We start from the raw sequence: 22,934 nt of genomic DNA on the forward strand, positions 1-22,934 counted from the left end.
GGGAGTATGTATTTCACCTGCGATATCTGGACCACACTGAATGCTGCACATTCTTACCTCTCCCTGACAGCACACTGGTGGGACCTGGCTGAGGCAAGGGCAGGCAGCAGCTCTATTAGTGAACAAGTATCAGGGTGGAGGTGGGCTTTACTGCACACCTACCTGATGGATGACACCCATACCTCAGTCAATATTCTAGCATGCACCAGACAGTTGCTGGTGAGCTGGCAGCTATACTAGTGAGATGGGAATCTTCAGGCAGGATTCTTTGTCACAGACAATGGTGCAAACATGGTAAAGGTAATATCCGACGGGGGCTTTCAGAACATCCGATGTTTTGCACACACTCTGTACCTGGTAGTGATTAAGTCAGCTCCAGGGTTAGAATCCAAGCACCAAGAGAATGAATATCTGCAGGACTTAATACACAAGTGCAGGAACATAGTGCAGTTCCACAGAAGTGTGAAGGCGGGGCAGGTTCTTTGTCAAAAGCAGACTGATTTGGAGATGCCTCACAAGCGTCTCATTCAAGACATTGCCACCCAGTGGAATTCCACCTAAATGATGCTGCAGAGGTTAGTGGAGCAGCAGACACCCCTTCATGAACTTTCTGCGGCAATGGACATAGGTGTGCATAGTCCCCTAGGGCATCATGACTGGTTAGTCATGAGTCAGCTGGTAAAATTCCTGCAGACCTTCAAGGATGCCACGTAGGAGCTGAGTTCCAGAAGTGTCACCTTGGCTGACATCATCCCTATAGTTAATTTTCTGGAGGAAAATTTGGAGGGCTTTAAACAGGAAGAGGGAATGATAGCAGAGGTGCTGCATTGTCTGGACATTTTGCAGAAGCAGGTGCAAGAGAGATTAAGGCCTTTAACAGAAGATCAGACATACATGCTTGCCACAATCTGTGATCCCCGTGAGAAAAGGGAAACTCACCCTTCAGTACGATTGTCCTCTATTGGTGAAGGACGTGCTGTTAGTAAAAGTCCAAGAATAGGAGCACCATAGGCAGAGACAGATTAGGCATGAAGCAGAGGATGAAACAGCGGGCACGTCAGAGAGTAGAGCTAGCCCAAGTGACAGCTAGTACTTCCTCCTCCACTTCTGTATGCCAAAGCATTGTTGCCCATAAAAAATCATCTGTTCTGGAATGTGCTAGAGAGAAAGCAGCTGGCATGAGTGACTCTCAGCCCACCCAAGCAAAAGAAACACCAGCACAAATATCAGTGACATAGTTTCTCTCAGAGCCCACAGAGGACATGCAGAGAGATCCGCTAGCATATTGGGCACACAAGTCCACTCTCTGGCCACACCTAGCCAAAGTGGCTCAGTGATATCTGTAATGCCCACTAACCATTGTGCCCAGTGAACATGTATTTTCAATGACAGGAGATATCACGAGCCCTCACTGCTCAAGGCTTGCACCAGAGTTGATGGAAATGCTAGTGTTTTGAAAATAAACATGCCTTTGCTTGGGTTTCCAAATTTTCCTTGTGAATGTCAAGATGAATAAAAGCAATTGAAAGCCAGCAGCAGCTCCAACTGCCTCCCATGCTCCAGATAATATCAGCACATAAACCTGACCTGAATTGCTGTGCCAGTCTGTCTACTGTCAAGGACGTACGTCCTACAGGGGCCTGACCTCAAACGCTGTGCCTGTCTGTGTTTAGTTCTAGAATTTCTAATTTCAGTTTCATGTATTTGTGCATCACTTCTTTCCAGAGTATTCTTTTTCCTGTTTTGCAGCATTTGGAATGTAAGAACATTAAAAGCTGACTTAAGATGCTTGGAGCTTGCATATTTCATATGCTCAATAGTTTTCGTGACCTTCATAATATGGGTCATTTTCTCTAAATCTTTCTTAGGTGCCAACATTAATGTTTCTAGTGCTATAGAAAACTGGTGGTAGTTGTGCTCTAGTTCATCCTCTGTGTTCCCATAGTTTACAGAGGCACTGTAAGGTACAAAGTCAACATAGGTTGGTATTGTAGATTTGGACTTGAGTAGGAGTTTTCTTATTTCTGAGAACTCTTCAAGCTCCTTTGTCATCAGCTGAAGTGCCTAAGTATTAAGTACAGTTAACAGCTTCTGGGTATTTACAAGGTCTTGACCACAAACGCTGTGCCTGTCCGTCCAGGCCTTATGTCCCTAAAAGGGCCTGAATTCAAATGCTGTGCCTGTCCATCTAGGCCTTACGTCCCTACAAGGGCTTGATCTCTAATGCTGTGCCTGTCCATCCAGGCATTCCATCCCTACAAGGGCTTGATCTCTAACACTGTGCCTGTCCATCTACTGTCCAACATTAATGTTTCTAGTACTATAGAAAATTGGTGGTAGTTGTACTCTAGTTCATCCTATGTGTTTCCATAGTTTACAGAGGCACTGTAGGGTACAAATTCATCATAGGTTGATATTGTAGATTTGTACTTGAGTAGCAGTTTTATTATTTCTGAGAGCTCTTCACGTTCCTTTGTCATCAGCTGAAGTGCGTATATACAGTTAATAGCTTCTGGGTATTTACAAGGTCTTGACCACAAAAGCTGTGCCTTTCCGTCCAGGCGTTATGTCCCTAATAGGGCCTGAATTCAAATGTTGTGCCTGTCCGTCCAGGTTTTATGTTCCTACAAGTGCTTGAGCTCTAATGCTGTCCCTGTCCATCCAGGCCTTACGTCCCTACAAGGGCCTGACCTCAAACGCAGTGCCTGACCATCAAGGCCCTACGCCCCTACAAGGGCATGACCTCTAATGCTGTCCCTGTCCATCCAGGCCTTACATCCCTACAAGGGCTTGACCTCTAACACTGTGCCTGTCCATCTACTGTCCAGGCCTTATGTCCCTACAAGGGCTTGACCTCTAATGTTGTGCCTGTCTGTCCAGGCCTTACATCCCTACAAGGGCTTGACCTCTATTGCTGTGCCTGTCCGTCCAGGCCTTACGTCCCTACAAGGGCTTGATCTCTAATGCTGTGTCTGTCCATCCAGGCCTTACGTCCCTACAAGGGCTTGGCCTTTAATGCTGTGCCTGTTCATCCACTGTCCAGGCCTTATGTCCCTACAAGGGCCTGACCTCAAATGCTGTGCCTGTCCATCCAGGCCTTATGTCCCTACAAGGGCCTAACCTCAAACGCTGTGCCAGTCCATCTAGGTCTTACTTCTCTACAAGGGCTTGACCTCTAATGCTGTGCCTGTCTGTCCAGGCCTTACGTCCCTACAAGGGCTTGACCTCAAATGCTGTGCCTGTCTGTCCAACTTGGAGCTTGGATATTTCATATGCTCAATAGTTTTCATGACCTTCATTATTTGGGCCATTTTCCCTAGGTGCCAACATTAATGTTTCTAGTACTATAGAAAACTGGTGGTAGTTGTACTCTAGTTCATCCTCTGTGTTTCCATAGTTTACAGAAGCACAGCAGGGTACAAAGTCATCATAGGTTGATATTGCATATTTGTACTTGAGTAGCAGTTTTATTATTTCTGAGAGTTCTTCATGTTCCTTTGTCATTAGCTGAAGTACATATGTACAGTTAATAGCGTCTGGGTTTTCACTAGAATCCAACGGAACCACCACACTGTAGGGGCTAACCCATTTCAGGGAGCCCTTTCCTGTGCAAAGGAAAGGGAACTCTCCCCAGGTGTAGCCAGCCTATCTCTTAGCGCCCTCTGACCCATGTTGAACCAGAGCAGCTGTTCACATGGAAACCTCCTCCACGTCGACTCGCCACGTTTGAAGGCTCGTGCTCCACTCTAGGGGCCAACCCATTCTAAGAAGCCCTATCCTGCGCAAAGGAAAGGGAACTCTCCCCGGATATAGCCAGCCTATCTCTTAGCATCCTCTGATCCATGTTGAACCAGAGCCATTGTTCACATGGAAACCACCTCCACGTCAACTCGCCACTCTTGAAGGCTCATGCTCCACTCTAGGGGCCAACAACCCATTCTAGGGAACCCTTTCCTGTGCAAAGGAAAGGGAACTCTCCCTGAGTGTTGCCAGCCTATCTCTTAACACCCACTGACCCATGCTGAACCGCTGTTCACATGGAAACCTCCTCAGCCTAGGCCTTGAAAATTCTCATTTGTATATCTGCTACGTCCAGCAGATTTTAAAAGACCAGTGAGAGCTCACTGGACGCCAATGGAAACACCCCACTCTAGGGGCAAACCCCTTCTAGGGAGCCCTTTCCTGCACAAAGGAAAGGGAGCTCTCCCCAGGGCCAGCCTGTCTTTTCCGTATCAAAACCACAGGGACCAGACTATCTCTGCTCTGCCAGCTTGTCTTGTAGGGGTGTGCATCCATTTTCCACGTATTTGTAATCCGCAACTTATTTTGTCCTATCTGTTAAATACGTGGGGAGGCGAAACGTATCGCGACTCCCCACATATTTAACAGATTTCTCTTTTATTCGGCCTCCTAAATAAAAATTTAACCCCCCCCCCCACCCTTCTGACCCCCCCAAGACTTACCAAAACTCCCTGGTGGTCCAGCGTGGAGTCCAAAAGCCATCCCTGCACTCATTTGCCGCTTTCATCATGGCGCCGATAGCCTATGTCACAGGGGCTACCGGTGCCATTGGTCAGCCCCTGTCACATAGTCACCGGCGCCATCTTGTGCTCCTACCATGTGACAGGGGCTGACCAATGGCACCGGTAGCCCCTGTGACATGGTATGGGCAAAGGCTATCGGCGCCATTTTGAGTCCTGGCATAGGACAGCCGGCGTGCAGGAGGTCGCTCCGGGACCCCCGTTGGACCCACAGGGACTTTTTGCCAGCTTGGGGGGGCCTCCTGACCCCCACAAGACTTGCCAAAAGTCCAGCGGAGGTCCGGGAGCGACCTCCTGCACGCCGGCCGTCCGATGCCAATACTAAAAATGGCACCAATTGCCTTTGCCCTCACTATGACATAGTGAGGGCAAAGTCTTGTGGGGGTCAGGAGGCCCCCCCAAGCTGGAAAAAAGTCCCTGTGGGTTCAACGGGGGTCCCGGAGCGACATCCCTGCTGTCTTGCCCCTATCAACCCTGCTGTCTTGCCCCTATCAACTCTCTGCCACTCTGCCTTGCTGCCATACACCAGACGACTCACTCTACTCCTTGGGGTGTTCTTGCCATTATCTGCTGCTTTGTTCCTTTATCGGCGCCTTGTGGTTTTTTCTTATACACTTTCTGCTTGCTATGTTCCACCTTCATTGTGCTGTAGGATGTTGATGCCACTTGTCTTGCCACTTTGCCTGTCGTGCTGCCTTCGAGAGTTCATGCAACTGTTATTGGTGTTCTCTTTTGAAGCTGTGGTGTGTTTTTTACACTCTCGCTGTTGCTTTCCACCTCTGTTAAAGCATTCTTGCCACTCCTGGTAACCCTTTGTCCCTTTACAGTGCCTTAGGCTATTCATGCCACTTTGCTGCCACTTTGCCACAGTCTAAGTACCTTGGAGCTCTTTTCTCATTCTGATAATTGCTCCCCAGAAGGTTCATCAGAATTGATAAGAGAACCCCAATTCTGCAGCCAAAAATAGGCTGCAAATAGTTCCCCCATTGACTTTAATGGGAAAACGGACAACAAATTAAATTAATCGACCGTCAGCCCCTATGACATAGTGAGGGCAAAGGTTGTGCCGGTGCCATTTTGAATACTGGCAAGGAGTGCAGGAGGTCGCTCCCAGACCCCCGCTGGACATTTGGCAAGTCTTGTGGGGGTCAGGAGGCCCCCCCAAGCTGGCCAAAAGTCTCTGGGGGTCCAGCGGGGGTCCGTGAGCGATCTCCTGCACGCGGGCCATATTGCCAATATTCAAAATGGCACCAGCGCTACCTTTGCCTGTTACATGGTAAGGGCAAAGGGCCATCAGCGCCATTTTTTTTAGCGCAGCTGATAGCGTGGGAATGGGAGATTGCTTCCTGCGGCCCCCATGGACCACCAGGTATGTGTAAAAAGTTTGGGGGGGGGGGGGGTCGGGAGAGTGGGGGAGGCTAAGTGGGTAATTTTAAATGGTCGGGGTGGGGGGTTTTTTATCGGGCCATCGGCGCCATTTATATTAGTGGCAGCCAAAATGGCGCCGATGGCCCGAGAGCGGGAGATCGCGCCGGGACCCCCCCAACTGGACCACCAGGTAATTTAAAACATTTTTGGGGGGTTCAGGAGGGTGGGGGATTTGTTTTAAATGGTCGGGGTGGGTTTAGGGGTTGTTTTGGTGTGCCGGTTTTCCCGCCCTCCCCCCTCCACCGATTTACGATTTTTCACGATAAATCGGGGGAATTTCTAATGTATCGCGACTCTAACGATTTTTGACAATTTAAAAAATATCTGACAATTTTTTTAAATCGTCAAAAAGCAATTCACATCCCTAATATACACAGACAAAGAACTATGAAATATGTCACCATTGCTACCACCTTAGAAATTAGCCTCATTCTACACAGTAACATTTTGCACTGCTGCCCTTTCTTTCATAATTTCCACTTGGAAAATGGCTCTTTTACTACTATAGACTGCTATGTCATGTCTTTTCTTTGGAAAGAGAGTGGAAAGCCTGTAATTTATTCATACTTTAGCCTTCCAACTCAATTAGAATCCAGGCTAGGATCCAATACCATGGGCCTTCATTTGCAAGTATCCTTGATATGTCCCTCCTTTTTTTATATCTCTTTCCCTCACTTAGGCTGGTCATGGCAGCAATGGTCTTTGGCTAAAGAACATGAAACTATACTTCCTTTTGAGTATACAAATGTGGTTTCTCAGTCTGGCTACTAAGTATCACATTTGAGTAATGGCTAAGATTGCCCTGCACCTGTAGAACGTTGACACTGTCACCACAGCATCCTCAGTTCCAGCCAGCCTTGGAAGCAGAGTTCTCACCTGGGAATTGAACCTCAGTCCTTCATATGGCAGTGAATAGTGCTGCTGCTGTTTCACTAGGCTAACCTCACTATGTCATCTCTTAAAATTAAATCTCAGAAAACTATTGGTTATTGGCTCAGAGACCCAACAATTTCTTCATAACTACAGAGTCCCTGGGCCAAATCCACAGAGTTCCCAGGAATGCCCATGTAGATCCCTTGAATGCACCACTGGCTCTTATAGTCACCCCTTGCTTTTATGCTTGGATGGGGCCTCCTTATGCTTGATATGCATTGCATACAGGCAAATAGTTGAAATGGGAGGATGTCTGGCCATTACTTGCTTTTATGGCTTGGCTGGGCCTCCTTACCATTATCATAAAGGAAAAGGTTTCTACACCTCGTGGGTTGTTATGTCACTGTGCTTTGTGACATACCCAACATGCTGTGCCTTGGGGATTTTGATGCCTCTATGCTAGTTGCTATATCCTGCAATTTATGTCTTGGAATTTTGATTGTGATACCCTACATTTTATTCCTTTGGCGTTTTAAAGCCTCTATGCTTTATTATATCCCTCACACTTGCTGACCAATCATGGATCCTTGGAGTTTTTATGCTACTCTTGGCATCACTTTGCCCCTCTTTTGGTATTTTGGGGTTTTGATGCCATTCTTCTTTCTATCTTAGCCATCACTCTAGGTCTTGGGTTGTTGATACCACTCTTTTTACTATGCTACTCTGCATCTATGGTTTGTGATTTTAAATACTTACCCAATTACTTTTAATGGTTCCATGCCCTCTTGGGCATTTTTGTTCAAATTTCCTTCTCTTACAGTTCTTACCATTGGTCTTGTCGAATATTTAGCCTTCAATGAATTATACCCACAACGAAGGGAAGACCAACTCCAAGCCTGAACACCCAGCACCTTTTCTAAATGATGCCATTGGCAAACTACATGAGGCCTCCTCCTGAGATTTCTTCTGCTTCGTCCTGTGCCCAGGGATAAAGTTCACCATCTTTTAGGTTATAAATAGTTCAGTTAGTCCTTACCTTATATACATAGGTCTGAGGTACAATTTACACATAAAGACTGCTGCAGGCCTCAAGGGATTTCTTCTGGCTTCTCAGGGTTTTGTATCGATTTTGGGGTAGATTTTAAAAAGCATTTACTCGAGCAAAACTGGTTTTTGCTCAAGTAAATACACTTTACTCAAGTAAGTGGGCTTTTCAAAATTGCTACAATATATGCCATTGAATTGTCCATAGGATTTACTCAAGTAAGTGCACTTTACTCGAGTAAATAGCTTTTGAAAATTGCTACAATAGTATGTCACATTTACATGCATAACTCCTTTGAAAATGACCCCCTTTATTGGAGCCGTTTGCTCCTCATTTGGAATCTTCAGGTGTTCCTGCCACTGTAGGTGGCTGCTTTGCACCTGTCATGGTGCTTGGGGTCCTCATGCCACTGTTTGTACTGCTTTGGCTATCAGTGCTTTTTAGTTTTTCCTGCCATGTTTGGTGCTTTGTTTCCCATTCATTTGTACCCCAGTTGTGAGGTTCATAACACTCTTTGTGCTCCCCTGAACCTCTTTTAGTACACTGTCGTCTTTGTGCCACTATTGTTGGTGCTCATTACTTATCTTTTGAAGAATTAAGGTGGTCTTGCCATTCTTGTTGCTGCTTTGCCCCTCTCATAGTTCCTTGTGGTGTGGCAGCCTCTGGTTATGTTACTTTGCCCTGTCATGGTGCCTTGGGCTATTCATGCCAACATGCCACCTTTGGTGCCACCTTGACACATAGTTGGTGTCATGCAGTGCTCTTCCCCCTTCTAATGATGTCATTAGAATTTATTAGAAAACCTCGGTTTTGGAGTCAGAAATAGGCTTCATGAGAAAAAAATGAACACATGAAATGAATAAAAAAAAATATTGTTTGAAAAAAACTAAACACATTAATAAACAAACTTTTTTTTTTCTGTGCACATACCTAGTAATTCCTTTTGGTGTTTGTCATGGGTCAGACTCTGTAGGGTAAATATAATTTGTAAAATAAAACTGATTTTAATTGGAAAATACAGTAATAATTGTTATACCTAAATGATATTTATAAGTGAAGCTTTGAAAGGGAACACAGAGTACATGTATACAATGATTTAGTATGAGCAATTTAAATGAGCAAAACAAAACTCCTTTAAAAGAAAAGATATATTGGCAAGTCTAATGTGCTTTAATAGCAACATAATTCTTGATCTTGACTAACCAATGAATGCAATGAGCTAAAGGATTTTATTATGCTTCGGTAGACTTTTTTTGTTCATAAATATAGCATTAAGAAATATAAAGCATTCAGCAATATGTATGCAATGAATTCTACAAGACTCGGTATTCTAGTACTTTAACATGTAAAACAATCTGGAGTCATATATTTTCCTGTTTTATCTTGCAATTTGTTATGAATAACGCAGACTCGAGTAAGAGTTTGGATTTGCCAACAATAAAGTATATTATGCAATGAATATTAAGAAATGTTGCAGGCACACCATGGTGCTTGCCAGGTTCTTATGGCCTGAACTGGCCACTGTTGGAAACAGGATGCTGGGCTTGATGGACCTTTGGTCTGACCCAGTATGGCATGTTCTTATGATTCAGTGGCAGTGCCATGCCCTGCTATATTGTGTGCTTGGGTTTGATTCCAGAGTCAGGTCTTCTGTTCTCTGGGCCAGCATGGCTGGGAACGCTGTACAGATAACATTCACAGCCCCTGGGGAGAATGGACTCCCAGTCATTGCAAACTAGTAACATCTGGTGGCCAGATTGAGGGCCCATGATGCAAAGTTCTAGAAGGAGTTCTGATACACGTCTTCGGGCCGAGGTCTTTCATTGCAGTGACTGGGCCAACTGAGCAGGGAATGTAAAAATGTTTGGTTAGTTGCAATAGAAAACTCATGATACCAGATCCCAATTAAGCTAGAAACCCAAAAATAATGAGAAGAAACTGTAGAGACACCTTTCCCTAAAAAATGTTGCTATATAAAAATAGAGGGGTGTGCAGCCAAAACAATTTTGTTTTGTTTTTTATTTTTAGCGACTTTTCCTTTTATTCATTTCATCTTGATTTTATTGCACGCTAACTGAGTCATTTATCATTTTACTTTAGGGCTTTATAGAACATGATAATGCTGTAACACACATGATAGCACCGTAATGCGCACGATAAATAAAGCAATGCAAAATGTGAATGCAAATTAAATGTTGAGAATTTGAGTGGGAGGAGTTTCGGCAGAGTAAATGGACATGAGGGTCCACTAGAGCAGAGTGAGAAACAGTAATGCACACTATCACAGATTTTAACACTGGAAATAGCTACACCTTGTTTTTCTGGTTTGGTGAAAAAAAGTTTTAGCGCGCACCTGTGGCCGATATCGCGAATCGTGGGTATTATCGCAGCGATTATCATGTGCGATAAAAAGAGGAATTATAACGGACACACCTACCAGGCCTTCCTATCCCAATAATAACACCTGTTCTTACCTGGTCAAGCTTCCTAAAGCAATAATGTTTGTGGCAAGTTTAATAATTGGGGGATACTGGATGCTTCGGGAGGCTCACCACAGACAACAACAAGCAGAACAACAACCTCAAAAACAGGCAAGGGAAGTTCCAAGCCTTCCTAGGGAAGTCCCTCCACCGGAGGCTGAGTGATGGGCCCCGCAGGGTCGGAGCCCAAGGCAGCACCTGGCACGTAGGCATCCACGGCGGAAGAGATACAGGGAGCATAACTTTCCTCCATGAACGTCCTTGCTGGGCATGCAAGAGGATTATGTGGTTTGCAGGTATCACCTCAGCCCTTATGCTATCCAGGAATTCTATGAAGAAATCCGAGGGGATTTGGATCTGATCATTGAAAGGTCCCACGCTGTGCCTGACCTCACCAACCTGTTGGCCACTCTGCATTTCATGGGAACCATCTCCTTCCAAATGACAGTAGAGGTCATAGAGGGAATGTCCCAAACCAATTTTTCATGCTGTCTGGACCAGGTCATAACAGCAGTCTCTGACTGCATTAATCACTACATAGCATTTCCTCGTGACAGGAAGGACTTGATGGACTTGAAGAGAGGCTTTTATGCTTTGCAAACTTTACCAATGTTCTGGGAGCTATCAGCCGCACTCACGTGGCCATCATTCCACCCCATGACAGAGAGGAGATGTACCGCAACAGAAAGCTCTTCCACTCCATCAATGTGCAAGTGGTCTGTTACACTCAAATATGCATCTTTGACATAGTGGCCAGGTAACCGGGAGCCACGCATGATTCCATTATACTTAGGCAATTGGGCCTGTATGAACATTTTGAGGACGACCTATACAGTGACAGTTGCGTAATAGGTAAGAAAGACGCTTTTTTTTATATTCCATCTCTGGCTATGCATTTGTGGCAAATGGTATGGTGGCTGGGGAGGAGGAAAAGCATTGCTGCCATGACAAGTGGATTGGACACTTACATCTGCAGGCCATTTCCCCAGAACCTGGCTTTTTCTCCCCATGCTGCAGAGGCCTGCTAACCTTCTGACGGCAAACAATGCACTGGCCATAAAGCTTGGTGTGAGCAGGCACTATAAACTTTCTACATGTTAAATTTCAAAATGACCCAGTTCCTATCCTCCCATTGGGAATTATTTAAATCTCACTGGTTAATGACAAGCTTAAAGTATCCACACTGCTGGTACTGCACAATCACATGTGGCCAGTTAGTGATGTGTCATCCAAAGAGTTGATCACAGTTTGTCTTGAGCCTCACACATCTCATCCAGAAGCAGTGTCCTGTGCATGTTGGTGGCTTGGCATAGTCCCTGTGTCAGGCCTCACAAATTGGTTTATATGAAGGACATACTGCAGAGATAGCAGGGACATTTGCAATCACAACATGAGGTACCATTTTTCAGCTGACACAGGTGTGGCAACTCTTATATATTGCTTCACGGCTACCTTATACAGTCTTATATGATGCTGTGGTTTGCAAGTCAGATCTGCAAGTCACAATGCTATGATTGATGGCTTAAATCTGTCTTTGCTGCAGGAGAATTCTGGGTATGGTTACAGGACCTGGCTTCTCACCCCCATTGCCATTCCTAGCATGCCAATAGAGACTAGGTACAACAAGGCCTTATGTGCTACCCACTGTGTCATCAAACATATCTTCAGAGTTCTCAAAAGTTGATTTTGCTGTTTAGACAAGATGAGTGGAGCTTTAATATATGTCCCACCCAAAGTTGGAGATATAGTGCTGCTCTGTTGTGTCTTCCATTATCTCTCTTTTTGCCATGGACTACAAATGGATATAGTTCCTGATCTCCCCCCAGATCCCCCACGTATCCCTGCATGAGCCGAGGACACCATGCTGAGTGGCAGTCAGCTTTTCCAAAACCTTATACAATGCTAATTTGCCTGATTGGCCTCACCTACTTCATCCCCTTCCAGGGAAGGAAAGCCAGTAGACTGTTAGCTGTTGCTCTCTTCACTATCATCTTTCTTTCTCTCACTGCTTCTCTGTCTGGGTCACTGTGTAACAGAAAACATGTATGCCTAGTCTGGATTTGTCTTGACAATGGAGCCATACAGTGTACTGGAAAAACAGTTGAGAAAGTAATGATGACATAAAATACATGTGGTTGCCATAATGTGTTTTGCCTCATAGTGACATTAAAAGAGGTATGTGTGGCACGTGAGTTTGTGAATGTCTGCCAACACAGAGTTCATAGTTTGGCCTAGCTAGTGCTGTCTGGCTTGCCAGTCGTCCCCTGCATGCTCCAGTCTAGCGCTCACATGTGGATGAGATAGTGCCACAAATGTGATGCCACCCCAGCTGCTCCTCGAGCATGGACAGCTACAATTCTAGAAATGCTGTAAGAATCAAATAGCTTTGAAACTTAAAGGCACAGCCTAAAGGTACAGGTAGACAGTTAAAGGTTTAAGTGACAGAGTTCAGATTTTACTGCCTCATTCCATATCTGACAAACATGTGTTTGTGAACTTATATACCTGTACTGGGTCAGCTTACTGTCACATGGGCTTGCCAAGACACAGCTGACATCACTGTGTCACCAGTTTTATAGGCAGTGTTGACTTAGTTTTCCAACTGGATTCAGATTTCCTAGATTTGTAGATTCAGTCCTGGTTTTACTCCCATGCATGCAGGTATTAAGAACATATGAACATGCCATACTGGGTCAGACCAAGGGTCCATCAAGCCCAGCATCCTGTTTCCAACAGTGGCCAATCCAGGCGATAAGAACCTGGAAAGCACCCAAAAACTAAGTCTATTCCATGCTACCATTGCTAGTAATAGCAGTGGCTATTGTCTAAGTCAACTTAATTAATAGCAGGTAATGGACTTCTCCTCCAAGAACTTATCCAATCCTTTTTTAAACACAGCTATACTAACTGCACTAACCACATCCTCTGGCAACAAATTCCAGAGTTTAATTGTGCATTGAGTAAAAAAGAACTTTCTCTGAATAGTTTTAAATGTGCCACATGCTAGCTTCATGGAGTGCCCCCTAGTCTTTATATTATCCGAAAGAGTAAATAACCGATTCACATCTACCCGTTCTAGATCTCTCATGATTTTAAACACCTCTATCATATCCCCCCTCAGTCGTCTCTTCTCCAAGCTGAAAAGTCCTAACCTCTTTAGTCTTTCCTCATAGGGGAGCTGTTCCATTCCCCTTATCATTTTGGTAGCCCTTCTCTGTACCTTCTCCATCGCAATTATATCTTTTTTGAGATGTGGCGACCAGAATTGTACACAGTATTCAAGGTGCAGTCTCACCATGGAGCGATACAGAGGCATTATGACATTTTTTATTTTATTCAACATTCCCTTTCTAATAATTCCCAACATTCTGTTTGCTTTTTTGACTGCTGCAGCACACTGAACCGACAATTTTAATGTGTTATCCACGATGACGCCTAGATCTCTTTCTTGGGTTGTAGCACCTAAAATGGAACCTATGATTGTATAACTATAGCATGGGTTATTTTTCCCTATGTGCATCACCTTGCACTTACCCACATTCAATTTCATCTGCCATTTTGATGCCCAATTTTCCAGTCTCACAAGGTCTTCCTGCAATTTATCACAATCTGCTTGTGATTTAACTACTCTTATCAATTTTGTATCATCTGCAAATTTGATTATCTCACTCGTCGTATTTCTTTCCAGATCATTTATAAATATATTGAAAAGTAAGGGTCCCAATACAGATCTCTAAGGCACTCCACTGCCCACTCCCTTCCACTGAGAAAATTGTCCATTTAATCCTACTCTCTGTTTCCTGTCTTTTAGCCAGTTTACAATCCATGAAAGGACATTGCCACCTATCCCATGACTTTTTACTTTTCCTAGAAGCCTCTCATGAGGAACTTTGTCAAACGCCTTCTGAAAATCCAAGTATACTACATCAACTGGTTCACCTTTATCCACATGTTTATTAATTCCTTCAAAAACGTGAAGCTGATTTGTGAGGCAAGACTTGCCTTGGGTAAAGCCATGCTGACTTTGTTCCATTAAACCATGTCTTTCTATATGTTCAGTGATTTTGATGTTTAGAACACTTTCCACTATTTTTCCTGGCACTGAAGTCAGGCTAACCGATCTGTAGTTTCCCAGATCACCCCTGGAGCCCTTTTTAAATATTGGGGTTACATTTGCTATCCTCCAGTCTTCAGGTACAAAGGATGGTTTTAATGATAGGTTACAAATTTTTACTAATAGGTCTGAAATTTCATTTTTTAGTTCCTTCAGAAGTCTGGGGTGTATACTATCCGGTCCAGGTGATTTACTACTCTTCAGTTTGTCAATCAGGTCTACCACATCTTCTAGGTTCACCGTGATTTGATTCAGTCCATCTGAATAATTACCCATGAAAACCTTCTCCATTGCGGTACCTCTCCAACATCCTCTTCAGTAAACACCGAAGCAAAGAAATCATTTAATCTTTCTGCGATGGCCTTATCTTCTCTAAGTGCCCCTTTAACCCCTCAATCATCTAATGGTCCAACTGACTCCCTCACAGGCTTTCTGCTTCGGATATATTTAAAAAAGTTTTACTGTGAGTTTTTGCCTCTACAGCCAACTTCTTTTCAAATTCTCTCTTAGCCTGTCTTATCAATGTCTTACATTTAACTTGCCAATGTTTATGCTTTATCCTAGTTTCTTCTGTTGGATTCTTCTTCCAATTTTTGAATGAAGACCTTTTGGCTAAAATAGCTTCTTTCACCTCCCCTTTTAACCATGCCGGTAATCATTTTGCCTTCTTTCTACCTTTCTTAATGTGTGGAATACATCTGGACTGTGCTTCTAGAATATTATTTTTTAACAATGACCACGCCTCTTGGACATTTTTTACTTTTGTAGCTGCTCCTTTCAGTTTTTTTCTAACAATTTTTCTCATTTTATCAAAGTTTCCCTTTTGAAAGTTTTAGCACGAGAGCTGTGGATTTGCACACTGTTCCTCTTTCAGTCATTAAATCAAATTTGATCATATTATGATCACTATTGCCAAGCGGCCCCACCAATGTTATCTCTCTCACAAAGTCCTGTGCTCCACTGAGAATTAGATCTAAAATTGTTTCCTCTCTCGTTGGTTCCTGAACCAATTGCTCCATAAAGCTATCATTTATTCCATCCAGGTCCAGGTGATTTACTACTCTTCAGTTTGTCAAATTATATCGCAATGACAGAGAGGAGACAATGGTGCAAGGAAGAGGGATACAGTTTTGTTAGGAACTGGGGAACCTTTTGGGTCTATCATATCTTCTAGGTTCACCAGGAACATTATCTCTCTAGCGTGTCCCAATGATACATTTACCCAGTCAATATTGGGGTAATTGAAGTCTCCCATAATTACTGCACTACCAATTTAGTTAGCTTCCCTAATTTCTCTTAGCATTTCACTGTCCGTCTCACCATCTTGAACAGTTGGACGGTAGTATACTCCTATCACTATAGTCTTCCCCGACATACAAGGGATTTCTACCCATAAAGATTCAATTTTTTATTTAGTCTCATGTAGGATGTTTATCCTGTTGGAGTCTATGCCATCCCGGACATAAAGCGCCACACCTCCTCCCTTGTGCTCCTCTCCTCTTCAAATTTGATCATATTATGATCACTATTGCCAAGCGGCCCCACCACCGTTACCTCTCTCACCAAATCCTGTTCTCCACTGAGAATTAGATCTAAAATTGCTCCCTCTCTCGTCAGTTCCTGAACCAATTGCTCCATAAAGCTATCATTTATTCCATCCAGGAATGTTATCTCTCTAGCGTGTCCCGATGACACATTTACCCAGTCAATATTGGGGTAATTGAAGTCTAAAAACACAACAGAGCACTGCTGCACTTAGACCAATGTCATCCATACAAAAAGTGCAGAGAGAATGTTCAATCCCAAAGAATTGCAATCCAGTTTGTTAAAGAACAAAGGTTGTTTATTACTTCAATATGGCAACTCCACTGACTTATAAAGCGAACATCTTAGAAGCGTCCCCCGACACGGTCCCGTGTTTCGCCTCGGGCTGCATCGGGAGGGAGCACAAGGAGTTCAAAGAATAAACTCACCATCTTGACCAGGTGGACGGTAGTATACTCCTATCACTATAGTCTTCCCTGACACACAAGGGATTTCTACCCATAAAGATTCAATTTTGCATTTAGTCTCATGCAGGATGTTTTTCCTGTTAGACTCTATGCCATCCCGGACATAAAGTGCATCACAGCTTCCCGGGTGCTCCTCTCTGTCATTGTGATATAATTTGTTCTCCGGTATAGCACTGTCCCATTGGTTGTCCTCCTTCCACCATGTCTCTGAGATGCCAATTAAGTCTATGTCATCATTCACTGCTATACATTCTAATTCTCCCATCTTACTTCTTACACTTCTGGCATTAGCATACAAACATTTCAAATTTTTTTGTTTGTGTTTTCATTCTGCTTTTTAATTGAAAGGGATAAGTTAGAATTTTTTTAGCTCAGGTGAGTTTTTAGTTACAGGCACTTGGACTACTTTTCTTATTATTAGAACCTCACTGTCAGGATGCCCTAATTCTAATGCACCATTAGTATCCTTTGAAGATACCTCTCTCCGAACCATGTGCTGCTGAGTGACTGTCGGCTTTCCCCTTTGTTCTAGTTTAAAAGCTGCTCTATCTCCTTTTTAAAGGTTAGCGCCAGCAGTCTGATTCCATCCTGGTTAAGGTGGAGCCCATCTCTACGGAAGAGACTCCCCCTTCCCCAAAAGGTTCCCCAGTTCCTAACAAAACTGAATCCCTCTTCCTTGCACCATCGTCTCATCCACGCATTGAGACTCCGGAGCTCTGCCTGCCTCTGGTGACCGCGTGAAACAGGGAGCATTTCAGAGAATGCTACCCTGGATTTAAGCTTTATACCTAATAGCCTAAATTTGGCTTCCAGAACCTCCCTCCCACATTGTCCTATGTCATTGGTGCCCACATGTACCACGACAGCCGGCTCCACCCCAGCACTGTCTAAAATCCTATCTAGGTGACGTGTGAGGTCCGCCACCTTCACACCAGATAGGCATGTTACCAGGCGATCCTCATGCCCACCAGCCACCCAGCTATCTACATTCCTAATAATCGAATCACCAGCTATGATGGCCGACCTAACCCTTCCCTCCTGGGCAGTAGGCCTTGGGGAGATATCCTCAGTGTGAAAGGACAATGCATCACCTGGAGAGCAGGTCCTTGCTAGAGGATCCTTTCCTGCTGTACCTGGTTGATGCTTTCCAATCATGAGACCTTCTTCCTCCAAGACAGCACCAGGGCTGCCAGTCTGAAGTTGGTAGTCTTGGTTTTGCTTGGAAAATCTATGGGGAAATATGTTGAAATCCCTGCATGTCATGTGTTCCAAAAAAAAACTGGATTTATTACCTGTCCTGAAAATTGGAGCCAGTTGGCAACCCTTTTGCTGACATCAGAGTGCTATAGTAACATGCCTTCCCTTACAGCCTTGGGTAAAAGACCTGTGCTACCCGATGCCATTTCCACAATGTGTACAAGTCCTTCCAAGGTAGCATACCTCTTGGTGATTTCATACTCCCCAACACACATGCACCGTACCACACCTACCTATACAATTTGTAAATGATAATGTGCAGGAGATGAGGGTCTTTGCCATTGTGATGTCTTGAAGGTTCAGTTAGCTTGACGGTGAGCCTACACCAGGATGCACGTCTAGCTCTGTGAAGGCAAGATTGAGAAACAGATGGTATCCGGGCTTCACTTGTGTTTTCCTATAAGTTTGGAGATATCACCATCACCATACAGTTTCTAATGACTCGAAGTGCACACATATCTCTCCTGAGCAAAAGTTGACATCATAGAAGCCACTAAATAGGTATGTTTGAACCTCCTGAATTCAAATCATCTGTCATAGCTACACTTACAAAGATATTGAGATGCCTGGGTGCTGTAATGCCCTTGACCATTATGGCTCACTGATAGACATGTGTTGCAGCTATAAGTACATATATATGTACCAAGAAAATATGCAGAGTATTTTGTTTTGAGCAATAGCTAGTAACTCTTACAATCCTGGTGTGATATATTACCACCCTTAAAGCACATAGTCTGAACACTCCTGCGCCAAACAGCTTGCATATAGTTCCATTTTCAATGTCATTCCACATGTTTCCTTGGTTCAAAGGTTGCAGGCCCTTGCTCATCCTCATACCTGTCATGACTTGTGAGGAATCAGGAAGAGCCGCTGTCCTCTACACTGTGCCTCATGTGGTGTAAGTCACTTTTACAGTTAGTGGTGAGCAGGGCAGGTGTACCCCTATACTCTCAATGATCTGCTCTGTGTAAGGCTAAAGAATCTGTTGTCAGCTGATGACTTCATGAGCCTATAAACTGCCTCGATAGTAAACAGCACAAAGTGCTGATTGTATAGGCCTACTGCTTCCAGAAGTCTCATGTGATTGTCAGGATGGCCGATGGCCTTTCTGTGTTATTCTCTTGCTAGACATGCATTTAGTGCCACCTAATGCTAGGGATGTGCAGAGGGGTGCCATACATTGCATTCGGGATACGTATTCGTCGGGGGGGGGGGGGGGGGGGGCAGATATGTTGCATACGTCCGTATGGTGCCCCAATATGGTAATACGTCTAAATCTATTTGTTACCCGGCTAAAATTAAATGTACTACAACCCCCCACCCTCCTGACCCCCCAAGACTTACCAAAGCTCCCTGGTGGTCCAGCGGGGGGTCCGGGAATCATACCCTGCACTCACACACCCTCGGTACCAGTATCAAAATGGTGCCGATAGCCTTTGACATACTATGTCACAGGGGCTACCGGTGCCATTGGTCAGCCCCTGTCACATGGCCATCGGCGCCATCTTGTGCTCCTACCATGTGACAGGGGCTGACCAATGGCACTGGTAGCCCCTGTGACATAGTAAGGGCAAGGCTATCGGCGCCATTTTGATTCCTGGCACCTGAATGCAGGAGTGCAGGATATCGTTCCTGGACCCCCGCTGGACCCCCAGGGACTTTTGGCTAGCTTGGGGGGGCCTCTTGACCCCCACAAGACTTGCCAAAAGTCCAGCAGGGGTCCGGGAGCAACCTCCTGCACTCGGGCCGTATTGCCAGTATTCAAAATGGCGTCGGCGCTACCTTTGCCCTCACTATGTCACGGGGCCGACCGTTGGCCCCTGTGACATAGTGAGGGCAAAGGTAGCACCGGCGCCATTTTGAGTACTGGCAGCCGCAAGCCTTTGCCCTCACTATGTCACAGGGGCTGACCGTCGGCCCTGTGACATAGTGAGGGCAAAGGTAGCGCCGGCGCCATTCTGAATACTGGCAATATGGCCCGGGTGCAGGAGGTCACTCCCGGACCCCAGCTGGACTTTTGACAAGTCTTGTGGGGGTCAGAAGGCCCCCCCAAGCTGGCCAAAAGTCCCTGGGGGTCCAGCCGGTGTCCGGGAGCGATCTCCTGCACTCGTGCCGTCGGGTGCAGGAATCAAAATGGCGCCGATAGCCTTGCCCTTACTATGTCACAGGGGCTACCGGTGCCATTGGTGAGCCCCTGTCACATGGTAGGAGCACAAGATGGCGCCATTGGCCATGTGACAGGGGCTGACCAATGGCACCGGTAGCCCCTGGGACATAGTAAGGGCAAGGCTATCGGCGCCATTTTGATACTGGTACCGAGGGTGTGTGAATGCAGGGTATGATTCCTGGACCCCCCTCTGGACCACCAGGGAGTTTTGGTAAGTCTTGGGGGGGATCAGGAGGGTGGGGGGGTTGTTTAAATTGGCGGCCAAATAATTTGGCGAAAATTTGTTGTATTCGTGGGGAATCGCGATACATTTTGCTTCCCCACGAATACAACGAAAAGTGCAATATATGTTGAGGATCACCAATACGGCGAAAACGAATGCACACCCCTACCTAATGCTTTGAGGGGCCCATTTCAGAACCTCTGACAAAGTAGATGTCATATATGTCTCTGGAAGATGTGTTTTATGTTGCCAGATATACATAATCATTGCCGAGGAAGGACAGAAAGTCATTAGCAGTTATGGAAAAGCTGCCACACACATCACTGTCATTTGATGACAAACATTCCAGGAACATACTCACTGACTATGTGTAGGTGAACAAAGTGATGTAGATAGAACGTAGTCAGTGTGCGACTTGGTGATTGATGTGCTGTGTTATTCTCTTTGTCAATCCCTATCTCTGGGGGTGCTGTTGCACTAGGAGGTCCCTCCCTTATCACAGCAATTCAATGCCAGAATAAGCAATATGTGTGCATTCATTTTGCACAACTGCTTTTGAGCAGCAGTGATTGAGTGCTTCCACTCTTGAGAAGGGCCACCTCAGAGCTGATCGTATGGCTGAACTATGCATGGTCTCAGGCCTTGTACTGTAAAATTTCCCCTAGTCTGCTCACTGTTTATACCTAGCATTGAGAGAGGGGTGGAGGTGTGAAACTTGACATCACACATCAAATGTGCAGTCTACAATTTTGCATATTAGTTCACATTTGCCTGTAATACACAACTTGCAATCCCCACCACGGAGGCTTTTACACCTAGTACTTGGAGTTGCCCTATTTGTCTAGTTATTTGGGGGTCTGCAGGCTACCCAGAGCTTAAGCTGTCACTGAAGCTTGCTACTTTAAGGAAGGAGGAAGTGGGTGTTAAGAAGCTGTCCACTGAATGTGGGTATGCTGGGATGGCAGGAACGTGGAATGGCAATGACCACCTAATGGCATCGATGTTGTCCTGATACAGATGAATGGTTTGGATGAGGGTTTACTGGCAGCATGAGTGAGATACCCAGTGCAGGGTGTTGTGTGTGTGTGTGTGTGTGTGGGGGGGGGGGGGATTGATTTGGTTGGTGGGTGCCCGAGGCCTGGCAGCAGTCCTATTGAGAGTCTCTTTTTCCAGTCACTGGTATCCTTAGCCTCCTCTCTGTTGATCATATCATGCACAGTAGACATAGAAGCTACCACCACAGGCCGCATCATAGGGCACTCCCTCTGTCCTTTGTATACTCTGGCAGGGTAGGGCTACCTTATTTCTACCATATGTAGGTCTATAGCTTTCCTGTGCATACATAAAAGTGGTATGTTCATATCTGCTGTAGAATCTATCTAGGGGACAGGTTTTGCTTAGCACTTTCGGTGCTTCACTTGTACACTAACAAACCTTTCCCTTCAATACCACTGTGAACTTGGTAACTGTTTGGGACCAGGCAGACTTTGACAGACTGACTGCCATCCCTGTAGTGGGCTTCCTTCAGGATCTGAATACTACCTGTAAGGTCATCCTTACCTTTTACAAATTATAGAGATCCCCAAGCCATGCCAGTACAGGGGTGCCAGCTAGTCTGTGGAAGGCTGCCTTATGCCAAGGAGTAAAATTACACAAATTCAGAGAGCCAAATTAAATATATTAAACATGCAAAATTTATTTGAATCCACCAGCAACCTATATAGACAATAAAAGCTGAGCTAACACACTCACACATTCATACCAACACATTAAAAAATATGTTCGTTGAGATATCACATACAAAATGCAGTCTCTTACTACAAATATATTACACATATATACTTTCTATACAAACAATCAACAATGTAAATCTCATATATTGCCATGAGTTTCTTCAACTAAGATGTTTAATTCCTGATGTCCGACAAAAGTAGATCAAAAGATCTCTTCGTTTCACTCCTCACACGAGGGGCTTCCTCAGGGACCAATATGATTCACATATGTTACATATGCTACTGCACTGTAATGAATCAATATAACAGGAATTACCCTCCAAATTAATCTCAAGAACCCTTATCACTCATTGCCAATCAAAATATCTCTTCAATTTTTTAACTTTTCTAATTACAAACTTTTTTTTAAACATTAAAACCCAGCCCAATTCACCATCACCAAGCTTAATTTAAAAATATCTCCAAATTCCCTTTATTAAGCAAGTAACCCTTCAACATGGGGGAGATCTATCCCTCATGTTAAGAAAGATTGAACAACAATTCATTTTCAGTTGGCAGACCGTGATACCGTTAGGACTCAATGGTCCTATAGAATGGAATGCGTTTTATTAACAGGTGGGTTGGTGAAAGTTTCAGCAGGGTCTATTATGTTTTGATTAGAATAAAAGTGGATTGGAGTGGTTTGTTCCTTGGACAACTATGTTGAGGTTTTGAAATGATAATTGACAAGTGTGTCTAATTATTAGTGTTCGCTTTATATAAAGTTGTTTGAACAAGCATGACTTTCATTCTTCAGTGGGTGACGACGTGGTACGTCACCTCCGGTTTGAACGTGAGTATTGGAATGTTTCCTGAACATTGCAGTAGTTGGTGGTGAATGGTAAGTGAGTTTCCTAGGTATAAGGATAATTTTGTGGGTTATATCGTTACAGGATATGTTTTTTGAGAGCACAGGTTGGTGTGTCTTATAAGGTCTTTGAAAAGGTATTGAAGTTAGTACCGGTTTGCAACATTGAACGGGAATACCGATTGACACGCCGTGAAAAATGAAGTGTTTGAAT

Source organism: Rhinatrema bivittatum, chromosome 2 (assembly GCF_901001135.1).
Source record: "Rhinatrema bivittatum chromosome 2, aRhiBiv1.1, whole genome shotgun sequence".
In the NCBI taxonomy this organism is placed as follows: Eukaryota; Metazoa; Chordata; class Amphibia; order Gymnophiona; family Rhinatrematidae; genus Rhinatrema; species Rhinatrema bivittatum.